Here is a 10,714-nt window from a genome sequence, read left to right as displayed (position 1 = left end):
TGAGACAGTATGGTAATAGTTTCGCGGAATAGTTTTGGTAAATTAATTGCATATTCACGAATTATTTTATGTAGCGTTTCTCTATTAACAAAGTTTAAAGCGTGTAACAAATCTGTAAATATCGCCACTGTGTCTTTGGAATTCGTTATTGTGTGACGAATTGTGTTCAGATTGAGAATCTGTTTGGAGCAAAATCTTCCCTTTTTCAACACATCTTGATGTTCGCCCAATTATCTGTAAGTATAGATTGTATCCTGTTCAGTAGGTAACGTTGTTGAACATATTTTAAAATCAAATGTTAACAACTCGCTTGTTACCCTTCTTATGCTAATGACGTGTTATGGCCATCTAGAATCCTTGCCAGTTCCGAATTTCCGAATTTCTTCAAAGATTATTTATAGATTCTTCATGATTTTTTATTTGAACCATTCCAAACTTTCAGCTCATTTGAAGTCTTCCCCACTAGCTATGTTGTATTTTATATTTTGTTACTACTCTAATTTATTCAACAGAAGATTCTAGATTTTGTGATACAGATTTTAGATTTTGTATAATTATGGGAAGGGTGATTTATTGTTTGACTCTGAAAGCTGAGAAGCTCTTCAATGTGTTTAGCAACTATTTCATTGTTTTCTGTACTGTCGTGGCTTTGCATTTACATCTGTGATTGATGTTTATTTTATTTTTAATTTTTGTTATTTGATTTGCTAACTTGTAGTCCAACTGTAGGTCGATTTTTGCTGGTGACCCGGTTGGAGATTCGAAAGTGGAAAAAGCAATTCTATGAAGCAAAATTCTTGATGCTATATTTTAGGTGATTCTCAAGATATATTATTTACACATTAAGTATTCATAATCAATTTACAATGATTGTAAATACATTTTCGGAGTTACGACGGACAGTTTGCAAATAAATTAGTACTGCAAGATTATGTAAACCTGTGACTTGCCAGACTCGCACTCGCTTTCAACAGAGTATTGTTAACTTGAGATTCCTAAGAGAGCGAGTATAACTATCAGTACTTGCAGGCTCCCGCCGTACTGTGTCAAAATCTGTTCAGATTAATTAAAAGCGACTAAAATTAAACTTGTATTTTTAATTATTTATTTAAGGTGGATACCTATCAACAATGGCTCCCAGAATGAATGCAGCAGAAGTGTGCGTTGAGATGATATTTCGTGGAAGACTAAAACTGTGCGCCCGACCAGGTCTCGTACCTTGGACCTTTGCCTTTCACGGGCAACTGATCGCCTACTGAGTTACCCAAGGCCGACTCATGACCCGTCCACATCTCCTACTTTCCAAGCTTCATAGAAGTTATCCTGCGAACGTTTCGAGGCCAGCACTCCTGGAAGAAGACATGGCTCAGCCAGGCCCTCGGCAGTTGTTCCCAGAATGAATTTTCACTCTGCAGCGGAATGTGCGCTGATGCAAAACTTCCTGGCAGGTTAAAACTAGGTACCGGACCAGGACTCGAACCCGAGACCTTCGCCTTCTGGGAAGTCTGAACGGTAGGATATGAGCTATTGGTGGAAGTAAAGATATGAGGACGGAATATGAGTCGTGCTCGGGTTGCACAGTTAGCTGACCACATTCGAGAAAGACTGAGGTGGTACGTTCGTTTCCTGATCTGCCAGAAAATTTCATATCAGCACACACTCCGTTGCAGAATGAAAATTCATTCTGGAAAAAATCCCCCCAAGCTGTGGCCAAGCCCTGTCCCCCCAATACCTTTTCTTACAGGAGTGCTAGTCCCGCAACTTTCGCTGGAGAACTTCCGTGAAGTAAACCTGAGAGGACGCGCCGTGAGCAGCACTCTGGTAATTCAGTTGCAGTCTGCCTTCGGCAGGGGAGCGGCTCGGATGACCTGTTTACATCCCTGCCGCGAAAGCATGCAGGCGGTGTTGTTGTGGTTTACAGCCGTCTCCGTTGCCACTTGCTTCGATGCACCACGACATTTTCTTTACGAAAGGCGACACTGAAGTTCGGTTTTACGACCGAGTGTGCGCAACCAAAAGTAATGGAAACCGAACAGGTTTTACGAGCTGACTGTCGCATCGATTATCATGAACTGATAGTGATTTACGTCTCCATCGTGAGTAGCGTGGTCTACGTGAAACTAATGGACGATGCGACTTGTGAAAGGATTCTCAATGAGACGAGCGACCTTCAATTCAGACAACTGGATGGACACATTGCACCTGTGAAAGTGAAACATACAAGTCTCGGCAGAGGTTGGTCTGTGTGTTTGAGTTACCATCTGAGGTCCCAGCAGAAGTGGTAATCGCAGCGTTGATAAAAGCCATATGGTGGAAAAGTGAGCACAGTTCTGAACTAGGTGTGCCAGTTGCACACAGATCTTAGTAGACATATCCTATACTATTTGAATATCAGCAGAGCAGTGCCAGGGTAATTTACAATGGCAAGCCTAAGACCTGTTTGGGATGTGGCCAATAGGGCCATGCCAGATAAATCTCTTTGCAATGTCCCATCATGCAGCTGCAGCTGGGGAGGAGAAGATGTCTGATCTGACAGTGCTCACAAGGGGACCCATTAGTCAGTTCCATCTGATCATTACCTGTCAACAGAAGCATCACCACAGGCTTAAGTCTTGCCATGCAAAGGGGGATGGACCCGCAGGAAAGATTGAACACCACAGATTTGGAGGAGAAAATCTGAAGCTTTTGTCCCTGATGGCAACGAACCCCAGTCGTTGTCGAATGCCGACACTAACGTCCCAAAACAACGAGCTCCAAAGGGACGGAAGGAATGTTGACTGGCTCCATCCAATACCTGCAGGATGATATCTCCAGAAGACAAAGATACCAGCAGGAGGATGTGATTGTCAGTTCCCCTAACAACACTGGAGCAGCAGCGAATTCGAAGGAGACATTTCACAGCCCCATGCTTCTGGGTGATGAACAGCAGATGGAGTCAGTATCTGACCATGTCACGGACGTGCTGCAATTCTCAACCACCCTGTTAATTCATTGCAACACAAACCTGATGCCTGGGCAAATGACTTGAGGACCTGACCTTTACTGCTGTAGCTAAAGCGGTAACAGTTGCTTCACATCACTCCAATTAAATGCCAATACATATAGGAGGGAAACCATTCTTGATGCCGCATCCATATTTGGGTCTCCCACCTCCACCCCTCCCAACAGGCGCCAACAATACCGCCACCCCATGCCTGGCCTACTGTATCAGCATCATCAACCTCAATACCATCAGTTCGAAAGTCAATCTGCAGATGTTTGTGACAGTTTCGGATGGCGGATCTCGACCTTGCTCTCCTCCAGTAAGTGTTCCTCGACCAGCTCCTGTCTATTAATGAATATAACGTTCACCAGGCATCCTGTCCGGATACTGGCTTCTGAAGCAACGCATCGGGATCGATGGTGTAACCTACCTCTCGTCAGTATAAGGACTTGATATCACATATCAGAGAGTCAGGACAGTGAGTGTATACACTTCCTCTGGTACAGATGAGAGGAGAGACCATTCACATTTAATGCAGAGGTGGTCGCGCCCTTGTTCGAGGGATACTATTATCATATCACCCTAGGGGCCGACTTCAATTGTGTCCTGTCACCACAGGATCAGACATCACACTGGAAAGGACAGCTACACAGATTGCTGAAGTGGAACCGCTAGACCGCTACGGTCGCAGGTTCGAATCCTGCCTCGGGCATGGATGTGTGTGATGTCCTTAGGTTAGTTAGGTTTAATTAGTTCTAAGTTCTAGGGGACTGATGACCTCAGAAGTTGAGTCCCATAGTGCTCAGAGCCATTTGAACAGCAACATCTTGTGCAAGACCTTCGCCTCTTCAGTAACTGGTCGAGTATACACGGCTATAGACAGGGATGCACACACATTAACGGACGTTTGACGAATTGCATTGATCAGGTCTGTCTCCCAGGGACCTAGGGTGGAGACGCCTAATGCTGAGATGTGGCCTACTGCCTTTACTGATGATGATGATGCCTGCCTCTGTACCATCTCCCTCTCACTACAGAGGGTTTTGCCGAGCAGGAGTTCATGGAAGATGTAGCACTTATCAAGGATCCTGAGTGTCGGCACATAACCAGCACTGTGGCGTGTGGTGCTGAATTGCAGTCGAGAGGCTATGTGTTGGCAACAGCACACTGCGGGGGATATCTGCCCGACCACCGTCGCCAGGACGTCAGGCTGAGTTTCAGCGACTGTGAGCAAAGATTACTACATTTACATGACGTCGTCTTAAGGGCACACTTGTGCGCGTGCGTTGTCAGGACCAGACCGGGGGTGAATCGCCAGCCAACCATGCATCTGCAATCGTTGGAGATGTCGAAGTGCACTGACCTCCATCCTGGATATGCTCGATGCCTGTCGCCTTACGCTCCAAAAGGATATCGCCACTGACTTTTTGTTTCATTACCGACGGTTCTACGTTGCCGGAGTCCATGATGCTACGGAGACGGGTGAAGCCCTCCACTTGCTAACTTCGACCTTCGATAATGACGCGTTGGCGACCCTAACAGACCCCATAACGGCACAGGAAGTCGTCGACTCTCTCCGCAAATGGGCGACCAACAAATCACTGGGCTCATGTGATCTCCCGATAGTGCTTTATCCTATGTCCCTGGATGTTATGATACCCCAATGGAATTCGATCTACCAAGAACTGATCAACCATGCAGTGCAGATGCCACCTGCCTTCCTCAACTACATCTAAGTCAGTACCCCCCAGCCCGCCTTACTGAGAGTGACGGAGGGTACGCCATACCACTACTAGCCATTTCCTTCACTGTTTCACCCACAAACAGAACGAGGGAAGAACAACTTCCTATATGCCTCCGTATGAGCTCTTATTTCTCGTATCTTCGTGGTCTTTACCGGCAGTATAGTTCTACAGTCAACGTCAAGTGCCGGTTCTCTAAATTTTGTCTGTAGTGTTCCTCGAAAAGAACGTCGCCGCCACTTTCCAAAACATCACCGTAACACTTGCGTGTTGTTTAAACCTACCAGTAACAAATCTAGCAGCCTGCCTCTGAACGATCTCGATGTCTTCCTGTAATGCGACGCGACGACAAACACTCGAGCAGTACTCAAGAACATGTCACACTAGCGTCCTATATGCAGTCTCCTTTACATGTGAACCACTCTTTCCTAGAATTCTCTCAGTAAACAGGAATCGAGCATTCGGCTTTCCTACCACAATCCTAACATATTCGTTCCGTTTCACTTCGCTTTGTAACGTTACGCCCAGATATTTAAACGACGAGACTGTGTCAGGCAGTCACTGCTAATGCTGTATCTCAACATTACTGGTTCGTTTTCCCTAGTCATCCGCATTAACTAATATTTTTTACATTTAGCACCAGCTGCCATTCATCACACCAAATACAAATATTGCTTAAATTCTAGAATTCTAGAATTGATGCTGCAGACGGAGAACGATGCGCCACAGCCATACGCGGAACTCGAGCTTCTTCCCTCTCGGTGCTGCCACGTGGTTGTCCAGAACCCTGTCTTCCTGTGACCATACCTTGCTACGACAACCGCTGCCAGCAATCATCTACAGTGGTTACATTCCTGCCAAATCTGTCTGAAATACCACGGAAGGAGCATCCTGTTTCTCAAAGCCCTATTATACGACCTTGTTCAAACTCAGTCAGGTGTTGATAATGGCATCTTTGTCACCTTAACAGGATTCTTGTGTAATATCAACTCACCACGTCCAACGTCAAAGGTAACTAACGTTCAAGACCGTTACAGCCCTATTTAAAGCAAACATATTTTGTATCCTCATGGTGATGTTGGCGCTACTAGCGACTGGCGCGAAATTTCAATACACTGCTTCCCTCATATGAAGAAACATGCCTACCGACTTTTGTTTATCTCGCACATCTCTTTCTTGATGTTGCGATTTATTTTTCTGCCAGTCCATTTACATCAAGAGCGTCTACAGTCTCCACAATATGAAAGCAGCAGTGTGGTGGCCAGTTAATGCAACACGAAGTGCCGTCCAAGCCATAACTATATGTCGACATTACAGGGTGTTTCTCGTTTCACCTTTCAAATCTTCAGCTTCACGCTGCGCATACAAACTGAGAAGAGGGAGCCGTGGTCAATCCCTGTTGTAATTGTAACATTACACTTTATTTTTGTACGACTGCGAGAAACCGGCATTTTTCGCAACTACGAAGGTAGACTGTGATGCTCTACGGACGCGTCTTATTCTTGTCTCTGGAGAGAACATCTTTCTACGGCGTTTCTATATGCTATCATAAAAACAGGAAAATACATGCAGGCGGAATGAAATTAGCGAAGCACGGCATGTGGGCGTCATGGGTAAACCTATTATCAAAAACCATTAATTTCGTAAAACTTCTTAATACATTCAATCACAGACGATATGCGTCGTACAGACGTATTATGGTAATTTTATTAATGTGAATTATTATCTATGATTTTTCAACATATCGAGGAGATAGTATACGCCGCTCTTTTCTTGCTCGTTGTCTCTCTTGTTCACGTAAATGTGATAACAGCTTACGTAGCCTTTCAGGTCTGTAACTCTATATGTAATGAATTAACTGTTAAAATAGATAATAGTTTGAGCATGATTATTACGTAGTTTTGATTGTCCTGTGCTATATATCCACATTATTTCAGCATCATAGCTCGCCGACGGCAAAACAATGAAGCAGCACTTGGTCGACCAGATCATCGCCATTAAGCGACAAATTTAATTTAAATCTTTCTCCTTCCAGTAAAACGCGTATCAAAGCATCAAATACTAATAATTTCTTTCACAGAACTAGGCGGACCTAGCGCAGCCAATATTTTACACGAGGGTCATTCAATAATTAAAGAGACAAATTAGTCTGGAGAAAAAACTGTTAGTAGGACGAGTTTGGCACTTTTATGGCTTTAACCATCACGCGCTCGCGCGGGCGGTGAAGTGACCGCCTCTTTGCAATTTCGCGCCATACTTACTCCACAAAGGTAACGAGGCAGCGGGAGGAACATGTATTCTCTAATTGCACCTTTTTCCGACAGGTGCTGCTCAAAGTTCGTCCAAGTCGCACCTCTCTGCCTCTCAGGACTAGTTCAAGTAGGTCCGAACACGTTCGGCGATCAGTTTACCGCCTTGCAAGCGCTTACGACACATACAAGAACGGTCATTTACCGCCTTGTGAGCGCTTACGAGACTTTGTTCTACTCGTCTACTTCGGAATGTAAGTATTTCTTTATTAATTCCCCTATAATTCCTCAATTTTATAGACTCTTCCAATTCTCTACTGAATGTGCATTACTTTCTATAAATTTTGCCATTCACAAATTCTGTTTTTCTTTCTACTTTAAGCACTTCGTCGTTCTAAGAAATTTCTGTTGGCAAAAGTAACAATTATTGTTATTTTTATAGCGAACGACGAAACCTTACGTCTGATGACGTACATAGAATCTTGGCTGAATTGGAGAGAGAGGAAGCAGAGGGGAAAGGCCAAGAGGAATCCCTAGAAGACGACGTTTCCGATGACCCAGATTATGAACAAGAAGGGATTGAAGATGATATACATCAAAGTGAGTCGGAAATTGATTTGGAAAACGGGGGAGAAAATGACATAGATCAATAGGAGCTACCAACAAATGACATCAGATTTTATATAGGTAAGGACATGGAAACTATTTGGGATAGTAGTGCCAATATTACCAGCACAAAATCAAAGTAAAAAAATATAATCAAAACTCTACCAGGTCCTAGAGGACAAGCCATACAATGTGAAACTCGACTGGAAAGGTTTCAGTGTATAATAACTCCCGAAGTGGTAGAAGGGATCGTAAGGTACACGAATATTTATACTGAAAGGAAAAAATTGGCACGTCAAGCACTGGCAGAAGGAAGCAGCGACTCTGAAGTACGTGAAGGGATTGTAAGCCGACAACAACGGCTGAAATGCTAGCATTGTTTGGTGCTCTGTTTTTATTGCGGTCAAAAGAGGAACCCGTGCAAATTTCTCTGAATATTTAAATAGCAATCGAACAAGTCTGACAATTTTGCGAGCCAATTTCAGCCTAAACAGATTTAGATTTTTGCTACGAGCTATAAGATTTGATGACCTAAACACGAGATTGGAACGTCAAGCAACGGACAAACTTGCTCCTATACGGGAAATTTTGTCTTCTTTCATTGCTAACAGCCAAAAATTATTCAGTTTACGGGAATTTGTCACTGTTGATGAGATGTTGGTTGCGTTTAGAGGACGATGTTCATTCATCCAGTACAGGTCTCAAAAATCAGCCAAATACGGGTTAAAATGTATGCATTGTGTGATGCACGCACTTGTTATACAAATAATTTAGAAGTGTACTGCGGAAAACAAGTGCTAGGCCCTAACGTACTCTCCAACAAACCATACGACTTGGTCGCTAGATTGGTTGAATGCATAGAAGGAACAAATAAAAATCTAACAACTGATAATTATTTTTCAGGTTACCCGTTGGCAGAATACCTCCTTAGCAAAGACCTCACTTTTTTAGGTACAATGAGAAAAAATAAAAAAAGAAATTCCCCCAGAGTTTGTGACAGTAAATGGAAATGCAGTGGCAGGAGACTACATGTCCGGTTGTCAAGATGACAAAACTTTGATTCCTATTATTACAAAAAAAAAAAGGAAAGCTGTAGTAGTGCTCTCCACAATGCATGATACCGACATCATTGATGAAGATACCAAAAAACCTGTACAAACCACAGACTATAATTCTACCAAAGGTGGAGTTGATACTGTAGACCTCATGTGCTCCAGAATTTCAACATCAGGAAGAAGACAAAGGTGACCTGCATGTATATTTTTCCGCTTACTTGACTTGGCAGGAATAAATTCGTTACGCATTTTTCAAATCAACACAGGTAATATGAAAGAAAAAACGAGAAGACAATTCGTACATGCGTTACCTTTGGAACAGATGAGCGAAAACCTGAAAGAAAGAGCTAAATTGAACCATTTACCAAAAATTTGTTAGTATTTTTGGAAAATTACAGAGAGAGTGACGTAGCTTATCCAGCTGTATCAACGCCTACAAGGAGAGGAATATGTTATTTGTGTGGCTCAAAAAAGAATATAAAAACAAAGCGAGAATGCGGTGAATGTGCAAGAAACGTCTGTCTATGACATTCAACCGCGACAGTTACGTGCAATAATTGTTGTCAGCCTCAAAACGAAAATGAAATGGATACAGATTGATCAGCATTTTTCATCTGACAGAAATGTTTGTGACGTTTTCAATCAAAAATTCTTTTTCAAAGCAAAATTAGCTTTTCTTGTGACGAGTTAAGTCAGTGAATAATTCTAGTCTTAAGTATTACATTATATAGTCCCAAAACATTACAATTAAAAATTGTTCTTATATTTCATTTGGGTATTTGGCTTCCTTTTTGTATTCCATTGTATATCTTATTGTTAAATAAATAATTTTGATTACAAATGTTTTCGCAATATTGTGTGAAATATCCTATGTCGATATGTTATGGAAATATGACCTTTAAAAACGGGAAACCTCAAGAGATTGATGAAAACTCTCGAGCGGTCGGCCGACCGCCCGCGCGAGCGCTCGCGTGACCATTTCTAGCGCGAGCGCATGAAAGTTAAGTTAGCATTACTGGGATGAGCACCGATCAGCTGATGTATCAAGATTGTTTTTTCTATAACCTCAAAAATACATTTCAAGATGGCGAGTCCGCTAGAAACGTCCACATTCGTTCAACAACAGTCTGTTATTCGTTTTTTACTTGCTGAAGGCGAGAAACCGGTGAATATATACTGTAGAATGTCTAAAGTTTATGGTAAGGGTTGTATGTATCATGCAAATTTTTACAAGTGGGTAGAGCAGTTCAAAAGTCGTTGCGACTCAGTGACACCGTTCTGGCCGACCACTTGCAGTTTCTACTCTCTCACTTGAAAGTAGAGTTTGTAATGTTGTTCACACCGACCGCCGTGTGATAGTTGATAAGGTTCAAGTTAGTACTGGTACAATTCATAACATTATCTGTAAAAAGCTTAAGTACCGCAAAACATGTGCAAGATGGGTCCCAAAGGAGTTGACGCGGCTACACAAGGAAACAAGGTTGAGAGTGTGCATAGTGCTACAGGAACGTAATGAAAGAGAAGGTGAGTACTTCAACAAAATTTTAAATTGTGGTGAAACTTGGGTACACTATTATGAGACATAATCAAAAGGACAAAGCATGGAGTGGAAGCACAACTCACCCGTCGAAAAAAAATTCAAAACCCAAGCGTCAGTAGGAAAAGACATGTTAACGGTGTTTTGGGATGCTGAAGGTCCAGTTTTTGTGGTCATCTTGAAGAGTAGCGTACAATGAACAGTCAATACTACTCGAATTTGCTTTTAAACAAGGTGAAGCCAGTCATGAGAAAGCGAGACGTCGTGGATCTCAGAGGAGAGGTGTGATTCTCCAGCAAGATAAGGCACGTCCTCATACTGCTGAACGATGCCGTGAAACCATAGATAAAATGTTCTGGGAAGTATTGCCTCATCCCCGTTATGGTCCTGATTTAGCACCTAGTGATTTCCATTTGCTTGGTGCACTGAAGGAGGTATTACGTGGGAAGAAGTTCCAGGACAACGAGGACGTGAAAAAGTTTATCGGATATTGGTTCAAACATCAAGATAAAGAGTTGTTTGCAGCGGAATAAACAAGCTTG

This window comes from Schistocerca piceifrons, chromosome 4 (assembly GCF_021461385.2).
Source record: "Schistocerca piceifrons isolate TAMUIC-IGC-003096 chromosome 4, iqSchPice1.1, whole genome shotgun sequence".
Lineage (NCBI taxonomy): Eukaryota > Metazoa > Arthropoda > Insecta > Orthoptera > Acrididae > Schistocerca > Schistocerca piceifrons.
Note: the sequence above shows the minus strand (reverse complement) of the source record.